Source organism: Tachypleus tridentatus, chromosome 12, assembly GCF_004210375.1.
Source record: "Tachypleus tridentatus isolate NWPU-2018 chromosome 12, ASM421037v1, whole genome shotgun sequence".
Lineage (NCBI taxonomy): Eukaryota > Metazoa > Arthropoda > Merostomata > Xiphosura > Limulidae > Tachypleus > Tachypleus tridentatus.
Window position 1 is genome coordinate 109,096,145 of NC_134836.1, and position 24,037 is coordinate 109,120,181.

The following is a 24,037-nucleotide window of genomic DNA, read 5'->3' on the forward strand; positions in this document are numbered from 1 at the left end:
AGGCGCCCGTTTTATGACACCCCGTTATGTAGCGAATTAATGCTACATCCATGTCTTAAGTATTTGTTTCAATCTTAAATCAAGGTGATTCGTATTAAGTTTGCTTATTTTAGTATATTTGTTTTATCGTTTGGTTTATTTTTCTTTCGTCCTCGTATATATACAGAGAAACCTCGATTTTTTTATCAGGCAATATATTTAAAAACTTGTTTCTTAATGTCAAGAAATCATAAACCTTCATAGAAAACCTGTGTGAACAGACACCAACTTAATTAACTTTATTGTGAGCGTTTTCTGTTATTAAAGATCAAAGTGATTCGCCTTAAATATTACAAACACACTCACAAACATGCATATATAAGTACAGCCGAACGTCCCATATCCGGTAATTTCTTTTCCGGCACCACCCATTATCCGGCTAATTTCAGGAAAATGGACATATATTACTTTTACAGTAAAATGTTTTAACCATGTTTATGTCTTTTCTGTTTGGTGTAAAATACTGTGCACAGTAATGTACAGTCGTGTCCAATATATACTGTGTACAGTAATGTACAGTCGTGTCCAATAAATACTGTCTACAGTAATGTACAGTCGTGTCCAATAAATACTGTGCACAGTAATGTACAGTCGTGTCCAATAAATACTGTGTACAGTAATGTACAGTCGTGTCCAATAAATACTGTGTACAGTAATGTACAGTCGTGTCCAATAAATACTGTGTACAGTAATGTACAGTCATGTCCAATAAATACTGTGCACAGTAAGATACAGTCGTGTCCAATAACTACTGTGTACAGTACTGTACAGTCGTGTCCAATAAATACTGTGTACAGTAATGTACAGTCGTGTCCAATAAATACTGTCTACAGTAATGTACAGTCGTGTCCAATAAATACTGTGCACAGTAAGGTACAGTCGTGTCCAATAAATACTGTGTACAGTACAATAAGTCACAGTAGCGTCGAACAAATGTTGTTGTTTGTTCTCTCTCTTTACAGTGTCGTCTGAAAGTTTTCAACAAAGAACAATGAATACTTTACAAAAACGTTTGTCAGGTCCATGTAGAGATACTTACAAATTTGCGGTTTCACATTTGTGTTTTGCAGTTTTTATGGATGTTATTACATTGTTATTTTTATAATTACATATAAGGGAAGCAACTTTTCATGTCCTAAGAGTAATCATGAGTATACATAACTTCCACGGGAGGAATACTCCAATTGGTATACAATAATTCTTTCCACGGGAGGAGAACTCCAACTGGTATACAATAAAATACAGTATAGAATTGAAATTTTTTCTCTTCTTTTTTCGTCAGTTGCTTCTGTACATTTGCTTGCTGGATTATCGTTAAACAAAAAAGTTGCAAAGTAGGTATAAAAACTCAATTTTTGGTATTATAAGCCCTCAGACACTTCTTGAGCCACCAGGGGGCCTATTTCTCCACATTGTGTAGTAAGTCAGACACATACGGAATAACACAGTAAATCAAATCATTTGAATGTTTTCTTCTGTCATGCTTTCAATACTTAAACATTTTATAACCACATTAACCACCCTTGTTCTGACAGTACAGTTTACTGATAACCTATTTTATCACCCACCCCTTGTTCTGACAGTACAGTTTACTGATAACCTATTTTATCACCCACCCCTTGTTCTGACAGTACAGTTTACTGATAACCTATTTTATCACCCACCCCTTGTTCTGACAGTACAGTTTACTGATAACCTATTTTATCACCCACCCCTTGTTCTGACAGTACAGTTTACTGATAACCTATTTTATCACCCACCTGTCCCTCGCTGGTGCAGCGGTAAGTCTACAGGTTTACGACGCTAAAATCAGCGGTTCGATTCCTCGCGGTGGACTCCGCAGATAGCCCAATGTGGCTTTGCAATAAAAAAACAACAGATACAGACTTAGTCAGCTGGTTTTTTGTTTATTTTTTTAAACTCCAACGAACCTTAGCTGTAGCCACTAAAATTCTCATAATCCTTGTTTTTCGAGTCTTGTGATGAGCTAACGTTCAATTAACGATCACCATGTTTTCATAGTTCTGCTAATTTCATCTTTACACATGAGAAGTTACTAACCATGAAAAAAAAACCAACAGAAATTCACACCCTTTCTCATTCTCATCAGTACATTAATTTTAGGGCGTAATAAATTTAGAAATATTTCAAACTGTATAATTAGTTGTCCAGAAAAAAAGCCAGCAAACGTAAGACGTGTTCTGAGATCAATGAAAGTATGGGCACTCCATTATCGTTCGTTTCATAAACGAAATAAACAGATCATAATTAAACTGCTCAAAACGTTTTGAGCGTTATTTTGTAATATAGTTTCAACAGAAATAAAACAAACACAAATAAATAAAGGTAAGTAAAGACAATATTTTTCTAGGTAATCTCATTAGCGTGTACAATGACGTAACTTTGGATTCAAAAGTAGGGGGTTATAGTAGCACATGTGCTGATTGTTTAGAAGAAGTTTTCTATTGCGAGCATTGTTCATCTAGAGCCCTATCTGAAGTACTCTTGTACTGTGTGTCTAATAACCATACCTAAATAGTGTGGATTCCTGACTTAGCAGTATTTGTTTCAATTGTAATAGTAACAGTGCTTATACTGTATTCAACATTGCTTCAGTACTAATGTTTTTCTAGTCGTTTCTTCCAAGTTATTTTTACGGTTCACTGCGATTTCATTGCTGGTAAAATTAGTCCTGCCTAACTTATGTTTTCACTGTCGTATGCTACTTCTCTAACGGTCTCGGTTTTCATATTCTGTTACCACTTTCAGCAAGACTGATAGTCACGAGGCTTACGTTATGTTGTTTTAACTCCGAGTGAACGAATGGAACAAGAAACCGCTCACCTGAAACATTGCCCTAAGAGGATATTGAGATTTCTCCAAAAACTATTTCTGTCGTTACAAAAAAGATACTCTCTTCCCCAGAATACAGACAGAAATAGTAGGAACACAGAGACATTCACAAGCAGCTTCAATACATCCTTCAAGATAAGGGGGAATTTTTTTTAGGATGTTAGGCCTGTCATAAAATTGTGAACATCGGTCTAGTATGAATAACACATTATATTGTGAGTTTTAATTTATTTGAATATACTAAACTGTCTATGTCAGGTGCTTTAATTAATATTATAATTTACTTATACGATATGATTCAATTTGTTTCACGTTTGTAAAAGTGAAAACTAAAATGTTTAAGGTAATTATAAAAAAATTTATCAGAGCATCTTCAGCCGTAAAGAGCGAAAGTCACTCCGAACACACACTGTGACAAAAACATTGATAACTATTTCTGTGTAAGAAAGTGTAGTACTCTGTTTGTTTTGAATTAATTACAAAGCTACACAATGGGCTATCCATGTTCTGCCCACCACGGGTATTAAAATCCGGTTTTTGGCAGTGTGAGTCCGAAGACATGCCGCTGTGATAATGGGGAGTTCAAACACTTGGATCAAATTAAACTGGCCTGTAACACCAAAGGTGTAAGTATGTAATGTGGTTAATTGAATAATTGAACCCGAATTAATATCGAGAAATTAGTTATGTATGTTCCACACATGTTAACCCCCTATACTACCTTCCTGGAAATAGAGCAACCCTTTATCTGTTATTCAGAGTTTGTTATTTTGGTGATTACTTCGGTTTTGGTTATATATCGATGTTGCCTGCTGTTGTTTGACAGTAATACCTATATTAAAACTAAACAAACATCATTAAATGGTGAATCCACGTCTACAACGGAACGTTCCTGCATACATTATCAAACAATTGGTCTGTACAGTGGATAGTGCAGTCAAGGTCGTGAAAGGTCAATTACAATACATTCTCATAGCTCTGTCCATTGCCCGTGGATTCAATATGATCTTGAGGTCAATACTTTGGGCAGTTATTAGTGACCATACGAAAGGGAACGTTATTCGTGAGTCAGGATTAAGGCCAAGAAACCCTTATTCAGTCCTTCAGTTGACCGCTTGGACTTTGGTCAAAGTCATTAGAATTTGCAGTCATTTGTTCGTGTCTTTATCAATGATCGACACTTCCGAGCCAAATGAACGAAATGATCAGTACAATTTCGAGGCAACAAAACCGTTTCGGTAGCGACTCAGTTATATCGTGTATCGGCCTGCATATTGTACTAGTGTTCTGTTACTGAGCATTTATTATTTTTTATTTTTTGATTATTTACTAAAAAATTATTTCAGGTACAGTTCACGTGACGATAGTGAATTAGTTTGCTACTTTTATCGTTTTTCTATAACATTTCCACAGGCTACATTCACTTTGATACAAATAATGTTTCAACAGAAGTTTTTCGCTAAATGTACCACGCCCAACTCATAATCAATGGAGTAACAGAATAGACGGGATAACGTTTACTACTAAAAGTGATCGAAGTTACTTAATCATTGATCAGCAACTTCTAATTGAGTTCACAAACACTTGATCATTATCATATTTATATCGTAACTTTGTCTGTACATGTTTCACAAAGCTTTTCTAATCACGATGAACCTTCTTGATATTGTATCATCACAATAACAACTCCCTTTAGCAAATATTTAAATTAAAATATTAAAATCAGATTACAACAATACCTTCGTAGGACTTAATGGACTTAATGTTTTGTTGCACCCCCAGTTGTATGGAATATTTTTTGGGTGCAACTGGGCGATAATTTGTTGTGTTGTAGGATATTCTTCGGGTTATCACTTCCAATATTATAAAGAACTACCTTAAACAACATAGCCTATTTTATAACCATTTTGAATTAAGTAATGGAGTTGACTTCACTTTTATAATGTACTTACAGCTGAAAATGCGGAGTATTTCGAGGGTATATTGTCTCGAACTCTGGACCTTTCCAGTAACGTGTTTGTTAAACTGTGTAGTGACAAAACATTCCCATCCGTTACAAGGTATCATGGCAAGGTTATGACGTCAGGTAGTTTGGCTCTGCACCGACTGGGGAATGGAAGAAAGTAACACCTTCATGATATCATCGTAAACTCTGCACGTGCAGAAAGCCGTAAGCTGTATCAGTACTTGTTAGTAAGCATCACCTTTCCTAATGTTACACTTTTCAAACAGATGGGTTTCTTCTATCATTTCCTATTTGAGAGTGTTCATGTCCCAAGATTTATTACTAGCGATAGATTGATTGTAGCTTTTGGAGTTTTTCTTGAGATCAGCGTTTCCCAAAGCGGAAACCCCTAGTGAGGGCCGCAGAGTTGTTTTTTTGTGGGGGGCACCAAAAATTGGCCGAAAACCAATAAAAATCATGTTAAGTTAATTAAATGGTATGGTATGTCTAAAAGAAGTGTTGTTTGTTTTTACTATGTCACTGTTTTTCAATCACCACGCTAAAGTTATAGTTTGGGAGGCTCAGACTTTTTGTTCATTTCAAGGGAGCTTCAGACTAAAATAGCTGGGGAACCATTGGTTTAGAAACCATGCATAGAACGTAACATGTACAGGCTCCAGATCCCAATTGGTCGAGGTATGGTATATCAATAGACCGTGTGTTTCTACCTTCATTTGTTATTATATTATTTATTTTGAAATTATCACTTGTTCTGTATACGTGTGCGGTTTTCACATAGTCGTTAATTTGATTTAGTTCTAGTAGCACTTGTTCACTTGTTGTTCTCTGCTGGATAAAAAATGTTCTGCCCTGATTATTGCTGCAATACTACACGTAGTTCAAGGTTATAGACAGGTGTGTCTTTCAACAGAAAACAGAGTTCGGTTAAAGTGAAATCTAGAGGCTACAGCCTTCTTTACCTGTGTTGAAATACGAATGAACACTCATAGATAAATCCATCGCTGTTGGTGAATACGATGTTTGTTGTAAACTAAGAAACACTGGATTCAGTCATTCTGATACATGGAAGCAGCTTCAACAGTTAAGTATAGACGACCCAGTAGAAATGAGTGCCCCATCTCAGAAGTTTGTTTTGAATTTTTGCGCAAAGCTACACAGGGGCTATCTGCGCTAGCCGTCCCTAATTTCCAGTGTACGAATAGAGGGAAGGCATCTAATCGTCACCACTCACCGTCATCTCTTGGGCTACCCTTTTACCAACGAATGGTTGTATTGACCGTCACATTATAACGCCCCCCACGGCTGAAAGGGCGAGCATGTTTGTTGTGATAGGAATTCTTCTAACCTGCAACCCTCAGATTACGAGTCGAATGCCCTTACTACTTAGCCATGTCGGGCCCATCTCAGGAGTAAGTAGATACACTGGGTTTCTATTTGTGAAAGAATAAAATACTTATATTTTACGTTATGCCAGTTTCGCGACTCAGTTACTCAAAGATATAGCATTACTTTAAAATTGCTATCTTGACAGAATCTCTTGATATTAAGTTGCCCTATCCAATTACTCTAGAGCTAATTCAGTTTTATCTGAGTTTACCGGTTTTTGTTAATTAATGAAAACTTGCGTGTTCACGTTTCACTATTTTCCTCACCAAGATATAAAAACAAAGAGTGTTAAATATTAAAGAGTGAAAAGACACGAACTCATGTAAAGACAACTTTACATATAATTAAGACCGATAATTATTCGTGTATGATACATAATACAACAAGGGTAAACATCAGTTTAGTTATAACTGGTGGTTCATATAGTTTGTTATAATTACTGGTATATGTATTATTAGCTGACAATGGTGGAAGGGGTGGGGTATATCCCTCCTCTTGTCACTCTTCTGATGGTCCTAAGGGTTCATGCGAGGTTGGATGAAAATCTATCCCATGGTTCACCAATTATAGGTGGACACATACACACAAAGACTTTTGTCAAATAATAGTTTATAGATAAAAAATACGTGGATACTAATTGGTTTAGTTATAGTCAATTGAAGCAGTATTAGAGGTATATGATTTGACCAGTTTGTTTAGTTATAATGAATGGGTTAAGTATTAAAGATGAAGTAAACAAGTTAGTTTGATTGTAATTAACTATTTACTGATAGAACAGTAACCCAAGAGTTGGTGGTGAGTGGTGTTGACTAGATGTTTGTCTTCTCTCAGGTTAGTTTATCACTTCAGATTTAGGGACAACCAGTGCAGATAACCCGAGTAACTATGCGCAAAATTCTACAAATAATACAACCCCAATCGCTCTTTTTTTTTCTTTTTTAAACTGTGTAGTGACAGAACATTTAGAATGAATAAAACAGTCCGATTCATCACTCTAATATCTTCCAAGTTGTTTAAAAAAATTGTGGCGACTGGATATTAATCGTTGTGATGGTTTAACACAAAAATACCCTATAATCCAAGCGCTTTCTAAAAATGGACTTTTGTTTTTCAGAAACAAACTAGATTTCTACATCCATCTGACTGAAAATATAATCGCCGAGCACAGAAGCAAGCGAAACCTGGTTAAATCTCTTTTAAAGCATTAAAATAGGTTAATTAATTAAAGTTCTAATGGGAAGACCAAGGATCGAAACTCTCTCACTATGACCAAAGAATTATTCCTTCTCAGAACTTCCTCGAATATGGTAGCAGCCGAAGAACAAGACTCAAAAATAAACAATTAGGTCGTAGTATTTTTGAAAAATGTGACATACACCAAGTATATTACAATACAATATGATTTAATATAATATATTTATGTTGAACTTAAAATTCAGCATTATAATGTATATTATTGTTTGAAGTTAAATATAAATCTATGTGATGGGTTATCTAGGCTCTGCCCATCACGGGTATCGAAACCCGATTTCTAGTTTTATAAGTCCGCATACGTACTGCCATGCAAGTTGGAGGCATGTACGTTATTTTAATGATTTAACAATTGTGTATATATATATATATATATCCAACTTCCTGTTCCTGATATATACACACACACATAGATATTAATTAAGGAAAATAAAGTATTATTGGACTAGGAATTCTAATCTGGACTTTATGTGCACCTAAGCCTAACGTCCATATCAGAAATCCTCAGGATTCAGGTATGATTTGCATTAATTTGAAACTGTTGAACTACTGACTCCAAGAAATGCAGCCAGCCACAGGGTTATACCCGGCCCTGTGGACTAAATAATTAGATGGTTGTTACTTTAATAAGGCATTCACAGCTGAAAATGCGGAACGTTTCAAGGGCATCTCATCTTGAACCGTGGATCTTTCTATCCACAACCTGACTAGCCAACCACTAAGCAAAACCCGGCCCTTACAGTACCTTAAAAATGTATTTAGAAAAGTTGAATAATGTATAACCAAATATATTGTAAGTTTCGTTATTACCGCTATTTGAAAGTAATACAGATAGACTGGTTATAGTTTCTTGCAGTCGAATTTAACAAATCTACAAAGTTCACGCCGTCCCACAACAGGACAACTTTACAAGTTCTGTTTCACCGGTTTATCTCGATATTTATGTCGCTTAACCTACACTCTATTTTGCTTTGCACTATCAAGTAAACCCGTGTTTTTACAAGAACAATAACCTTTGATTAAAATCAACACCCCAGGAGATAATGATACAATCTCTTGATGATTGTTTAACATGTCTCATGTTCTGAAAGAACATTGGAGACCGGTTCTGTTCGTCTCCTACGGTGTCGTTTTCTATGTTCAATTGATTATCTGTTATATCTTGCTGTCTCTCTTTTTGTTCACGTCCTCATTGTCATTTTATCAGTTAAGCTAGAGGTCGTGCTAGATGTCTTTCGAATACCTGGAAGAAACACTGCGGGTTTTGCTTAAGAAAAATACGAGTACAAAGATGCTTTGTTTTTTCTGGTATGTCTGCTACACTTTTTTAACATTTTATCTCTACCCAAATATGTCAAAAACAATACTCGACTTCTAAGATAAAACATACAACATTATTTTATTTATTAACTTTAAATACATGCGCTTATCACACAACTATCTACAACAACAAATTCACACACGCTCGTTTATATATATATATAGGCTTAATTGTTATAGTACTAGAAGGCCCGGCATGGCCAGGTGGTTAAGGCACTCGACTCGTTATTCAAGGGTCGCGGGTTTGAATCCCCGTCACACCAAACACGTTCGCCCTTTCAGTGGGGGCATTATAATGTGTCAGTCAATCCCACTATTCGTTGGTAAAAGAGACCCAAGAGTTGGTGGTGGGTGATGATAACTAGCTTCCTTCCCTCTAGTCTTACTCTGCTAAATTAGGAACGGCTAGCGCAGATAGCCCTCGCGTAGGTTTGCGCGAAATTCGAAATAAACAAAAATAATACAGTACTAGAAATCCTCTAGTGTTGTGGTTAGTTGTTACAGTTATATTTGTATATTCCATTTAAGGTATTAGGAAAATTTCAACCACTTTATTATTATTTTTTAATTTGGTTATAACTGAGCCTGATAAGTGTAATAGTAGGTGATTACAATTCAAGTTCGACTCATAATCAATGGGAAACAGTTAATTTATTGATTAACCTTCAAACGTGGTATTAGATGTTGTTTGTCGGTGCGCCAGCGGTAGGTCTTCGGCTTTACAACGCGAAAATCAGGGGTTCGATTCACTTCCTTAGACCGATGTGGCTTTGCCATAAAAAATATACACATAGTGTTAAATATGAACAAACGTTAGTTATGAGTTTACTTAAACGGACTTTCTGGAGATGTAGTAGTCCTTCGTATGCTTTGTCTCTTATTCTGTTTGATTCTTTGTTGTAGAATGAAGCCACATTAATGATGAAGAGAAGTCCACTTGAAGTAAACATGTATTCTAAAGACGGCTGGAGTGGGTATAAAAACTTTAATTAAAATAAAGTACAGAATGACATTTCGACCTTTTTAGGTCATCTTCAGGTTAACAAAGAGAGTTTGTAGCTGACCGTTGCTGGGCACATTTCTTAGGCACGAGAGGGTGAATGGGTACGAGATTGTAGGGGGCGTTGCAGTTAGATATTAGGTTATTAATTAATATAGGTATAAAGGTGTTCCTTTAAATTGATTTAATTTTGGTGTGAGTTCTTGTATAAATAGAGCTGCAATTATTTTGCGTTTGTTTGTATTTATTTCTCTACTTAGTATGTTGGTGTTTTCTATGCTTATGTTGTGCTTATTTGATTTGCAGTGTTCAAAAATGTTCGAAGGTGTTTTTGTATGTGTGTTCTTTGAATCTGGTTTTCAGTTTTCCGCTTGTTTCTCCTATATAGAATTCATGATAGTTGTTACATTTTATTTTATAAACGGCTACGACTTATATTAAGTCGGTGGGTGGTGATAACTAGCTGCCTTCCCTCTAGTCTTATACTGCTAAATTAGGGACGGCTAGTGCAGATAGCTCTTGTGTAGCTTTCAAAACAAACCTACTGTCATTTGTTTCCTTCTGTCCTTTGTTTTATCCTGCTCTTTGTTTCAGTTTGTTATTTGTTTCCTTCTGTCTTTTGTTTTATTCTGATCTTTGTTTTTTTCTGTCATTTCATTTCTTCTGTCCTTTGTTTCATTCTGTTATTTCATTTCTTCTGTCCTTTGTTTCATTCTTTTTTCTGTTATTGTTTCCTTCTGTCTTTTGTTTTATTCTTATCTTTGTTTCTTTCTGTTATTTCTTTTCTTCTGTCCTTTGTTTCCTTCTGTCTTTTGTTTTATCCTGCTCTTTGTTTCATTCTGTTATTTGTTTCCTTCTGTCTTTTGTTTTATTCTGATATTTGCTTTTTTCTGTTATTTCTTTCCTCCTGTCCTTTGTTTCATTCTGTCCTATTCTTTATTATTTTATCCATTATTGTTCTCTCTTTTCTCTCCATCCATTTTAAGAGCTCTTCCTTAAATCTTCCAATAACTTACTCATGAGCCACGGTACAGGGTATCAAACAGAAGTTATAACATGCTCCGACCAACATGGCAAACACTGAAATCTGTTGTTGGTTATTTTTGTTTCCAAACCACCAGTTTCTTTCAGCACACGTGTAACGGAAACACAGTAGGATGTCAGCCAAAGTGACTAAAGTACAGGGAGGGGACAGGTCTTTTCACCATCTTGACCGAGAGAAATCTTTATATTCCGCAGCTGTGGAGCGTCCCACGTGATCCTACGATCAAATGGAGTGTTATTTCTAAAGTTAACCATATGTTCAAGAACACTATGCTTGTCATAATGACCTTCGAAATTGGTCACGCCCATAAAGAGGTTACCTGTTAAAACGCGTTCCTCATCTTGCAGATCATTTCTTTAATAACATTCTTTCGTAGGTATGTTGCATCATTGTCTAAAGTGCTAATTTCTATCATTTTCGAATGCTCTGTTTCGTCGCATCTTCTTATTAAACCTGTTTTCTGCTCATGTGTATACATGTATTGTTTTATCAACGAGAAATGCTTGCTTGGCATCACACAACGTGTAGCCATAATTGCTTCTATCCTTTCGTATTGAAGAAGGATATTGTGAAATTTTGAGTTTCACACCCAGAGTACATCTTTAGAAAACATCAATACGGATCTCATTAGAACAACTACAACCCGCTTTTTCTACACTATATGAAATCAGGACCTTCTTTAGGCATTATTTCACTGAATATCAATACAGATTTCCTAGAACAAGACCCAGAAGGTAAAAAAACTAAAAATCTTATGATAACAATTTCATTCACGGTCTCCAGTTTCATCGGTTTTTTTTTTTTTTTTATTTACCCTGCACAATAAGTTTCTGGTATTTTATTGTAAATTTGAGACTGGAAACAGTCTAATTTTTAGAACTGTATAAATAATAATAATCATTGTTTTATAAAATGTAAGTTTTTATATTGAATTAGTAAATGACTGAATCTCGAGTGGTTGTCAAAAAATAATTAATTAATTACTCCTTCAATACAATTTTATTCCAGCCATCAGATACCATGAAAAACTTCCTTTATCAGGTCACTAATCTTTCATTGGACATGAGTACTCTCAATGTGAAAATGTTTCCTCTACCATCTTATGGTTTATGAAAGAAGTGTTATACATAAAGATTTTTAATAATGTGGAAAGGAGAATTAGTTACATAACTTTCAAGAACAAACATAAGATGTCAAGATCTCTACTCTGTCCAGACTACCTTCTATCAATGAACCCAATTAGTGGCAGTTGAATGCAAACTTGTGGAGACTGAAAAGTGATGTAGGAATATAAAGTGGATGAATACTTCTATATTCACTATTATTAGCTTCATCATCGTCCAGTTTAATTGGCATTCTTAGATCCAAAGTGATGTAATTGATGCTGTTCAAGCAGGAATCAGAGAATCACGAGATATATAGATAAAGTCTATAATAAATGTAATCCAAAGAGATTACCAACCTGACGGAGAGTAAAAGCCAAACAAATGCTGGTTTCCACGACCAGGTATGGCTCTGTTGTGCTGAATCAGCAACTAACTCCATTTCGCTGCTTAAGAGTTAATACGAAACACGTAATGCCACTGAAACGATATATCTTTCTCTAACAGACAGACTAACTTCTTTAATTCCTTTAAAGAAAATATGCCTTTTTTTACTTCCTGTAGACTCTCCCTCTGCAGTATCTTCTCTACCAATAACTCTACTGTAATACCTTCTTCAATATATTCTCTGTCAACAACTCCACTGAAATGTCTTCTCTACCAATAACTCTACTGGAATACCTTCTTCAATATATTCTCTGCCAACAATTCCACTGAAATGTCTTATCTACCAATAACTCTACTGGAATACCTTCTTCAATATATTCTCTGCCAACAACTCCACTGGAGTGTCTTTTCTACCAATAACTCTACTGTAATACCTTCTTCAATATATTCTCTGTCAACAACTCCACTGAAATGTCTTCTCTACCAATAACTCTACTGGAATACCTTCTTCAATATATTCTTTGCCAACAACTCCACTGAAATGTCTTATCTACCAATAACTCTACTGTAATACCTTCTTCAATATATTCTCTGCCAACAACTCCACTGAAATGTCTCCTCTACCAATAACTCTACTGTAATACCTTCTTCAATATATTCCCTGCCAACAGCTCCACTGAAATGTCTTCTCAACCAATAACTCTACTGGAATACCTTCTTCAATATATTCTCTGCCAACAACTCCACTGGAGTGTCTTTTCTACCAATAACTCCACTTCAACATAATTACAGGATAATCTTAACAGTTCGACAAATCACCTCACAGTCCCAGAGGGGCCTAACCAGGGTTGTCAACCTTACAATTTTGTTTTTATTGACACACAGACAAATAGTACCCATTTTTTTTTTCACTGACATCGTTAAAAATCATAAACACTAAAATAAATTATAAAATGCAGACTAATTTTATTTACTTACATGTATGTAGATGTTATATATTTCTTAACCCTAACTCAGTGCTTGCGATGTTATGTGCTCGTAAAGTACAGATTATGCAACAGTTTCCCTTGTAGCTGATTACCGAGGCGTGTTTTTAAACGTAGGCAAGAATTGGAGAATTTAGGTAGTGATGGCGAGTGTGTGTTTATACCAAAAAGACTAACTGGGAAAGCTGTAGAGCAATAAAAGACATAACCTACTTTAAAATGTGACCGTTTGGTTTTTTACTGGCTGTTAGTAAATTTGCATTCGATGATAACCCTAGATTTAGTTAATCAAAATCGTGTTCTAGAGCACTTATTAATTAACATGAGGCCCATATAAGTTTCAGAACTTACTCAGGTTACATTAGCTAATGGATTTTCCAAAAGCAGCAAGAATGATCAACTTTAATAATTTACGCTGTCAAAAAATATATAAAAGTATTTATACTTGAACCTAGTATTTCTCGTAAAAAAATGGAAGTAGAAAATAAATATAAGATACGATTTACTTTTAATATAGGCCTGGCATGGCCTATCTCGTAAGGCGTGCGACTTATAATCCGAGGGTCGCGGGTTATAATGTTACGGTCAATCCCACTATTCGTTGGTAAAAGAGTAGCCCAAGTGTTGGCGGTGGGTGGTGATGACTAGCTGCCTTCCCTCTAGTCTTACACTGCTAAATTAGGGACGCCTAGCACAGATAGCCCTCGAGTAGCTTTGTGCGAAATTCAAAAAAACAAAACAAACGTTTAATATAGCATTATTACTCTTTATAAGAACGGGACAAGTTTGTATTACATTTTAACGAAATAATACCGAATACTGGTACACAAAGCCATTGTATTCAACCAATTTGTTAGCGCTTAACTCTAATAACTAAGTCATTATATTACGCCTGTCTGCAATAGCTATTAACAAATATCGCAGTGAATAGAAGGCGCTGTCTTACGTTACGAAAGTCAACAGCTATCGACCATTGTTAGTATTAAATGACCCAAAAAATTATTACTTCTCACAAATATGTAGTTCACTACTTTCCAGGGATTTCAAAGCAATGTTTTTAAAAGCCTGATGGTGATCAAACATCTATCAGTTGACTAGGTTGTACAGTTACAATTAAATATGATAAATAAATGTAATAATAGATAGGTGGCATATTTAATTTTTCCAGTCACTGCAAATAGCATCTTTATTCCAAGGGCAGTACATTAAATTATGAGCTAAAAAAGGGAAAACAAACAAACACAAACCCTTAAGCTCCTTGCTTATAGAGCATCAGATACACACTACATGGCCAAAAGCATGTGGACACCCGATTATCATACCCATATGTGCTTGTTGAACATCTCATTCCAAAACCATGGCCATTAATATGGAGTTGGTCCCCCTTTGCTGCAATAATAGCCTCCACTCTTCTGGGAAGGCTTTTCACTAGATTTTGGAACATGGTTGCGGGGATTCGTTCCTATTGAGCCACAAGAGTACCAGTGTGGTCGGACAATTAGCCTGGCTCATAGTCAGCGTTCCAATTGATCCCAAAGGTGTTCAATTGGGTTGAGATCAGGGCTCTGTGCAGGCCAGTCAAGTTTTTCCACACCAATCTCGGCAAACCATATAGACCTCGCTTTGTGCACGGGTGTATTGTCATGCTGAAACAAAAAAAGGGCTTTCCCAAACTGTTGCTACAAAGTTGGAAGCACACAATTCTCTAGAATGTCATTGTATGCTGTAGCATTAAGATTTCCCTTCACTGAAATTAAAAGAGCCTAGCCCAAACCATGAAAAAGAGCCCCAGACCATTATTTCTCTGCCATAAAATTTTACAGTTGGCACTATGCATTCTGGCAGGAAGCGTTCTCCTGGCATCCGCCAAACCCAGATTCGTCGGTCAGACTGCCAGATAGTGCAGCATGATTCATCACTCCAGAGAACGCGTTTTCACCAGAGTCCAATGGTGGTGTGATTTACACCACTCCAGCACACGCTTGTCATTGCGCATGGTGATCTTAGGCTTGTGTGCGGATGCTTGGTCATGGAAACCTATTTCATGAAGCTCTCGACGAACAGTTCTTGTGCTGACGTTGCTTCCAGAGGCAGTTTGGAACTCGATATGAGTGTTGGAACTGGACGGACGATTATTACACGCTACGCGCTTTAGCACTCGGCAGTCCTGTTCTGTGAACTTGTATGGTCTACCGCTTCGTGGTTGTGCTGTTGTTGGTCCTAGACGTTTCCACTTCCCATTAACAGTACTTGCAGTTGACCGGGGCAGCTCTAGAAGGGCATAAATTTGACGAACTGGCTTGTTAGAAAAGTGACATCTATGACAGTGCCACGTTTAAAGTCACTGAACTCTTAAGTACAACCAATTCTACTGCCAATGTTTGTCTATAGAGATTTATGGCTGTATACTGGATTTTATGCACCTGTTAGCAATGGGTGTGGCTGAAATAGCCGAACCCACTAATTAGAAGGGGTGTACACATACTTTTGGAAATGTAGTGTATTTTTAACCCCCAAAATTTTAGTTCATATAAATAAAATTAGATAAAGTTCGATTTTGTCATGGCACTGGTGTGGCCAGATGGTTAGGGCGCTCGATTCATAATCTGATGATCGCGGATTCGAGTCCCCATGACACCAAACATGCTTGCCATTTCAGCCGTAGAGGTATTATAATGTGACAGTCAATCCCACTTTTCGTTGGTAAAAGAATAGCCCAAGAGTTGGCAATGGGTTGTGATGACTGGTTGCTTTCTAGTCTTACAGTGTTAAATTAGGGGCAGCTAGCGCAGATAACCCTCGTGTAGCTTCGTGCGAAATTCGGAAACAAACAAACTTTTATCATTACTATTATTTGATAATATTTTTCACTACATTATTTTAAACTATCTAATATTGTTGAGTTCATACACACCAATCCTGATTTGGACTTTCAACAAATCTGCACAGACCTACTTTTAGAGTTCAAGGATACTGTCGAGTTCAACCCTAAATTTAATTAATCCTACTGTACCTTAATGGAATTTTGAGTAAACGTGCATAAACCTAACTTCAGTGTGAGACGAACCTGTTAAGTCTAAGCCTAATTAAAGTTTAAAGTCCTACTCAACCCTGTACTTATGCTGTACAAAGATGGTGCATACTGGTCAACTGTAATGTGCATCAACTCTGTTCGACTCTTAACAATTTCATGCAATAATCCTAACATTCAACCCTACTCAAACAGTAACGTGAAACAATACAAAATAAAACGCGTAACGACTAATAAAACTGCGTTCATCGTAATAACAATGAAGCTTTAAAGAACGTGTGTATTGCAGTTCACATTTCATTAAAAACAAAAAATGAAAGAGGACAGGCCTAGGTCTTCCACCTCCAATACAGTGTGCTGCAACCCACCTATTTATTCCTCCATAAATTTCGATAAATTTACGATTTTCTCTAACTTCAATTGCGTTTCTGACCGAAAATAAAGAATCGTTGTGCAAAGTCACGTTTTCTAAAGTGAATTGAAAGAAACGTAGATAAAGAGTCGGAAAGATAAGATAAAGCGATTTGGTCGACATATAAATATTGAACCGTTCACTGGGAAGACAATTGTAAACTTATCGCAGATCAGACAGTTCAAGAAGATTAGTGAGGATATAACCCACCGATACATTATATTTTTGCACCTTTGTGCTGTATGTTTCATATACAAATCTTCAAAATCAAGGAAACACATCATCAATTTCCATGACGATGCAGCTCGCTAGGCTCCACCCCCCAGTTTCTGACAAACGCACATCCCTCACAACTTTGTTCTCTCCCTCCCCACACACATTGTTTCCGACGTCAGGGGGTTCCAAATATTTGTCTCTATATTCTCTTGTGCGTATTTTGAAGGTTAAAGGCATTCATACTTTCCAATAAAGATATTTTATTAAATTATTTCGATATAAATTCTAACAGAGTCCGTGGCTTGTGGCTCTTTGTTTCAAAAATGCGCTCCGCACACTTTGAGGCCGTGGATATGCAATAAGAGTGACGGGCAATTTTCAGTCGAGCAGCTCAAGGAATGGTAGTGGGAGATGTTGACTAACCACCTTCCACGTAGTTTATTAGTCCGCAGTTAGGAACGGCTATGCGTGAATTACGCCTGTTTAGCTTTGCGCGAAAATTCTAAGAAACAAACAAACATTCTTTCTAAGAACTTCACATTTCCAGTGTTTTATGCAAAGTCTTGTGAATGTTCAGTTGTTTCTTTCAGAACTAGATCTAATGTTGCTTTCTATCGAATATAAAAACAAAACAAAAAAGCATTATTGTTATTCAGATTGTAACAACGTGTCTATTTATCATCATATTGTAACAGCGTGCCCATTTATCATCATATTGTAACAGCGTGTCTATTTATCATTATATTGTAACAACGTGTCTATTTATCATCATATTGTAATAACGTGCCTATTTATCATCATATTGTAATAACGTGCCTATTTATCGTGATATTGTAACAGCGTGCCCATTTATCATCATATTGTAACAGCGTGCCCATTTATCATCATATTGTAACAACGTGCCTATTTATCATCATATTGTAACAACGTGTCTATTTATCATCATATTGTAATAACGTGCCTATTTATCATCATATTGTAACAGCGTGCCCATTTATCATCATATTGTAACAACGTGCCTATTTATCATCATATTGTAATAACGTGCCTATTTATCATCATATTGTAACAGCGTGCCTATTTATCATGATATTGTAACAGCGTGCCCATTTATCATCATATTGTAACAACGTACCTATTTATCATCATATTGTAACAACGTGTCTATTTATCATCATATTGTAATAACGTGCCTATTTATCATCATATTGTAACAGCGTGCCCATTTATCATCATATTGTAACAACGTACCTATTTATCATCATATTGTAACAACGTGTCTATTTATCATCATATTGTAACAGCGTGCCCATTTATCATCATATTGTAACAACGTGTCTATTTATCATCATATTGTAATAACGTGCCTATTTATCATCATATTGTAATAACGTGCCTATTTATCATCATATTGTAATAACGTGCCTATTTATCATCATATTGTAACAGCGTGCCCATTTATCATCATATTGTAACAACGTGCCCATTTATCATCATATTGTAACAACGTGCCTATTTATCATCATATTGTAATAACGTGCCTATTTATCATCATATTGTAACAGCGTGCCCATTTATCATCATATTGTAACAACGTGTCTATTTATCATCATATTGTAATAACGTGCCCATTTATCATCATATTGTAACAACGTGCCCATTTATCATCATATTGTAACAGCGTGCCCATTTATCATCATATTGTAACAACGTGCCTATTTATCATCATATTGTAACAACGTGTCTATTTATCATCATATTGTAATAACGTGCCTATTTATCATCATATTGTAACAGCGTGCCCATTTATCATCATATTGTAACAACGTGCCTATTTACCATCATATTGTAACAACGTGCCTATTTATCATCATATTGTAACAGCGTGCCTATTTATCAAGGTCTCTTAAATATTTAAACAGAAAAATTTAAATAGTTTTATACGAAACAGTTAAACAATGAGGGTAGTCTTAAGCTTATTGTTTACCCAAAAATCCAGTTAAAAATACGTTTAAAAAGTTCACTAAGTTTTAACTGTTTACCGAACGATTAATTTAGTTTTAGATTATATATAACACAGTTCTTTCAGCTTTTATATGTTTATAACACAGTTTATTCACTATTGTAATTGTCTAGAATAGAGTTCACTCAGTTTTCTACAGTTTCGAACACAGTTTACTTAAGTACTGGAAAAACAAAGAAAAATGTTGTGTTTGTTTTAGAGCAAAGCCACATTGTTCTGTCTGCTACGTAAAGATGTCGCTAGGTGCTTACAATATTCAGAGCTCGGTCTCATATGTGCAGGAATTTTCGGGGATTTAGTATGATAACAATAATCGCTTTCTGTTCTGATATTTTTGAGAGACCAATTGGAGATTCGTGGCACGGGCCTCGTGTACCAGTACCTAGAGAAACCGCTGCTGTTATATTCACCGCGAGGAATTGAATCCCGGATCTTAATGTTATAATTTCCAAAACTTATCGCTGTACCACCGGGGAACAAGATTAATGTTAAAACTGTTCGAATTAAAACCTTTCGGCTGGTTTACTACTTTAGGCTTAACAAGTTACAACTTTAGGGCAAAAGATTACTTTCTATATTGGAAAAAAAGGGTTACAGATTTATCCAGGTACATCAAACATAATTCTAATGTTTCTTGCATCATGGCGTATGTACCCTGGAGACAAAAAAAAAAAAAAAAATGAAAAGAAATACGAATGTATCTATACGTACATAATATCATGTGATATTACCGCTCCTAATCACCTACACTCGTGTAAAATATTTAATAGTTAGCAGGAAAAACACAAGGTAATGTTATGAAATGTGGGAGAAATTTTAATTACTGGGGTTCTTGAAAAGTTTTAACGTCATTTGTGGTTGGCGCAGGAACAAGTCTTCAACATAATAATTCGCTTATTTTTTAATTGTTTAATACGGACCCAACTCAACTAGTAATTATTTAATGCATAGACAACCAGTTTAGTATTTATTTATGTGCATGGCTAATACCGAGCTCGACTGTTAACTGTATTGTAAACAGCCTACAGCCACTTTTAATTTAAAAGAGTGTGTGTTTTCTTATAGCAAAGCCGCATCGGGCTATCTGCTGAGTTTACCGAGAGGAATCGAACCCCTGATTTAACCCAAAAGAATCCAGTCGTTATATTCCAACATTTTCCAATTGTACATTAACCTCATAATGAAATAGAGGGCGCTGAATTATTTGAATTGACTCGTATTTTGTTTCGAACAAATCCTTTATAACACTTTTCGAGAAAATAATTGTGTAAAATTAAGAACATTATATTTATTATAATTATAAAAACGGCTGTCACCAAGCAAAAATTTATCCAAGTATGAATGGCATGTAAGATAAGTTGTGGAATAGGGAATCAATTATGAGTAAATCAGAACAAACACACGAACGATGATTTTCATTTCTACTAATATGGACTCCACTATTCCGGCCAAATATATAACAAATAACATAAATAATTGCTTCACAAACTTAATAAATGTGATAAAACATGCTAATCCAAAAAAGATCTCAACAGAGCTAAGGTCATTCATACAGCGGACACTCATAACCTAGTGATTAGGGGGCAATAGACCTTTCATTTTGTAGGTCGCGGGTTCGAATCCTCCTTACTCAACACCTGGGGACGTTATCATGTGACTGTCACTTCCACTAGTCCTTTGCGGTGGGTGTGTTTCTTTGTTTTCAGAATTTCGCGCAAAGTTATATGAGGACTATCTGCGCTAGCCGTCCGTAATTTAGCAGTGTAAGACTAGAAAGAAGACAGCTAATTATCACCACCCACCACCAACTCTTGGGCTACTCTTTTACCAACGAATAGTGGGATTGACCGTCACATTATAACGCCCCCACGGCTGAAAGGACGAGCATGTTTGGTATGACGGGGATTCGAACCCACGACTCTCGGACTGCGAATCGAGTGCCCTAACCTAGCCATGCCAGGGTGAATTTTACTTCAAAATGAAACCACTAGAGTGCGTTCTTGTAATTGCTGTTGAACATTGTATTGTTAAGCCAGAATTAGTATGAAATAAAACGTGTTCACCCGCACCACTATCACCCTTTGAATGTAAAGAAGGTAGTGAGGAGAAACTTCTACCTTTCTCTAATTTGCAACGAGTACCAAACGTTGGTAAGGATTCGTACGACTAACTATTGGTAAGCATTCGTACGACTAACTATTTTTTTCCGACACTGTTTTGTTTTATTGAAATTTCGCAAAGTTACACGCAGGCAATATGCGCTAGCTGTCCCTTATTTTGAAGTAATAGATTACAGATCCCCAGTGGCACAGCGTTATGTCTGTGAACTCAAACGGGATTCGAACACGCGACTCTCAGATTACGAGTCGAGCGCCCTAATCACCTGGCCATGCCGGGCCCAGTGTGTGTGTCGACCACCTACCTTCCCTCTAGTCTACCACTGCTAAATGAGGAATGGTTAGCGAAGATAGCCCTCATGTAGCTTTGCGCGAAATTCAAACCAAACTAAAATAATATATATGCCATTAGTAAAAAAAAATAAGCTTTACGTATTAATATTAAAGGCACAAAGTATTTGAAATATTCTCGTATTATTATTCGCACGATTTTAACAAATTTACATAATATTTAACCTTGCCATCATTCGTCTCAATTGGCCCGGCATGGCCGGGTGGATAAGGTACTCGACTCGTAATCTGAGGGTCGCGGGTTCGAATCCCCGTCACACCAAACATGCTCGCCCTTTCAGCCGTGAGGGCGTTATAATGTGACGGTAAATCCCACTATTCGTTGGTAAAAGAGTAGCCCAAGAGTCGGCGGTGGGTGGTGATGACTAGCTGCCTTACCTCTAGTCTCACACTGCTAAATTAGGGACAGCTCGCGCAGATAGCACTCGAGTAGCTTTGCGCGAAATTCACAAACAAAACCGACATACTTGTTAATTATCTTAAGAAATCCGATATGATTTCTGAGAAACATGCAGATTTCAATAAACAAAGGCGCCATTTACTTCGTTCAACATTTTCCCATTAAATACAATTAACTCTTCTTTAACACGTCATTCCTGTGTTATCTATTGACCTTTCTGAAGCTGGTTTTTAAATTAATCTTCGTCCCTTCTATAGTGGTTCAGTCATAAGCCTAAAGACTTACAACGCTAAAAACTAGGTTTCGATGCACATGGTAGATACAGCACGGACAGCTCCCCATTGTGCAACTTCAGGTTTAACAATAAGAAAAAACATTAACTTTAAAATATTACTACGAACTTTCTGACTGTTATAGTAATTATTTTCGTATAGTTTCCGACGTATTCAGGGTTCTATTTTGTGTCAAGTTTTACTCCTAGTTTAAATATATGACTTAATGTTATTTAGATATGAAAATCTCAGATTTTTGTGGTTATAGTGTTGTTTTTTGTAGCTTTTTTAATATTATTAAACTATCAAGAATGCGAGTGACAATGAAAATTTACCTCAATCAACTTACTAAATGGTTGTATTAGAATGATATTCTTTCATGTAGTAATACATTTTGTTCTAATTGTTTGTTTGTTTTTTAATTTCGCGTAAAGCTACACGAGGACTATCTGCGCTAGCCGTCCCTAATTTTTCAGTGTAAGACTAGAGGAAAGGCAGCTAGTCACCACCACCCACCGCCAACTCTTGAGCTACTCTTTTATCAAGAATGGTGGAACTGACCGTCACATTATAACGCCCCCCACGGCTGAAAGGACAAGCATGTTTGGTGTGACGGAGATTCGAACCCGTGACCCTCAGGCCTATTCTAATTGAAATTACTATATCTGTGCCCATAATATAACAATCTTGCTAATAATACACTAATAATATCAATATTATGTACACATAGTATTCACCAAATGTTTCCGATAAATAAATTTTGAGGTTCAAGATTATTCTTCAGATCCACATGAAGCTCTGGTTGACCATGACGGGCATTATGGGAAGTGATTTCAAGATTTCTGTTATTTCTTATTCTATGCCTAAACATTTGTTTTATTCAAATCAATTAAATGCTATTTATGAAGGCAAGTTCAATCATAACTTCTTGTTCAATTTTAATTTTGTATTTTAAGTTTGTTTGACATCTTATCTCTGCGTTAATTTTTACATTTAAATGTATAAATCTAGTACTAATTTTACTATATTTCTGCAAATATATTTAGTGTGTACTGTAAGGATTACCCTGTGTGCTACCAATGAAATTTTATTTGATTTAAATTTGTGTTTGAGAAAAGAAACATTTTACCCAGCTGAATGATGGATACCAGCTGTTAGTGGGGTGGACTGGCATCACGTGTGCCCAGGGTAAAGAAATGTGTCACTAATTTCATTTGCTTGTGTCAGTAAAACCGGAATTGGCAGCAGTTCCTAAGTGCTGTTTCTGTATTGGAGGGATATGACCTTGACTTGATTTCAATTTGTATTTACTGTTTTCTTATTTCAGTTACTTTGTATACAGCCCCTTCACTTTTAATTGTTTGGTATCCATCGTATTCTAATTTTAGTAGTTTCCTTTCTAGAGCTTTAAGTGTGTTTTAATATAAACGTCCCACTACGCTTTAAGTTAACACTCACTATCTTCCTGTTTTTAACTCTTTTAATGCTCAGCCCTTTCAGGATTTAATTACATCAGTTAAATTCTTAATTATTTAGTACACAACCCACTCATACTTTATTAGCTTTTAACTATTTGATGCTCTTAGTTTTAATTATTTAGTACACAACCCACTCATACTTTAACCGTCTCATGTAGCTTTAACTGTTTGATGCTCACCCCACTTAGTTTTTAATTATTTAGTACACAACCCACTCATACTTTATTAGCTTTTAACTATTTGATGCTGCCCCACTTAGTTTTTAATTATTTAGTACACAACCCACTCATACTTTAATTTGGTGCACGTCTCATGTAGCTTTTAACTGTTTGATGCTCACCCCACTTAGTTTTTAATTATTTAGTACACAACCCACTCATACTTTAATTATTTTGTGCGCA

General features: G+C 36.0%; 1 long non-coding RNA gene across 9 annotated transcripts in view; it reads left to right on the forward strand.

Annotated features, from left to right (window-relative positions):
• Positions 1 to 5,425: 5,425 nt before the first annotated feature.
• Positions 5,426 to 24,037, forward strand: part of LOC143234324 (uncharacterized) — a 37,212-nt gene continuing 18,600 nt past the window's right edge. For 2 of the 9 annotated variants that reach the window (XR_013018604.1, XR_013018605.1), the window contains exon 1: positions 5,583 to 6,267. This is a non-coding gene — a long non-coding RNA (uncharacterized LOC143234324). The other 7 variants (XR_013018606.1, XR_013018610.1, XR_013018612.1 and 4 more) reach the window with 6 other exon arrangements.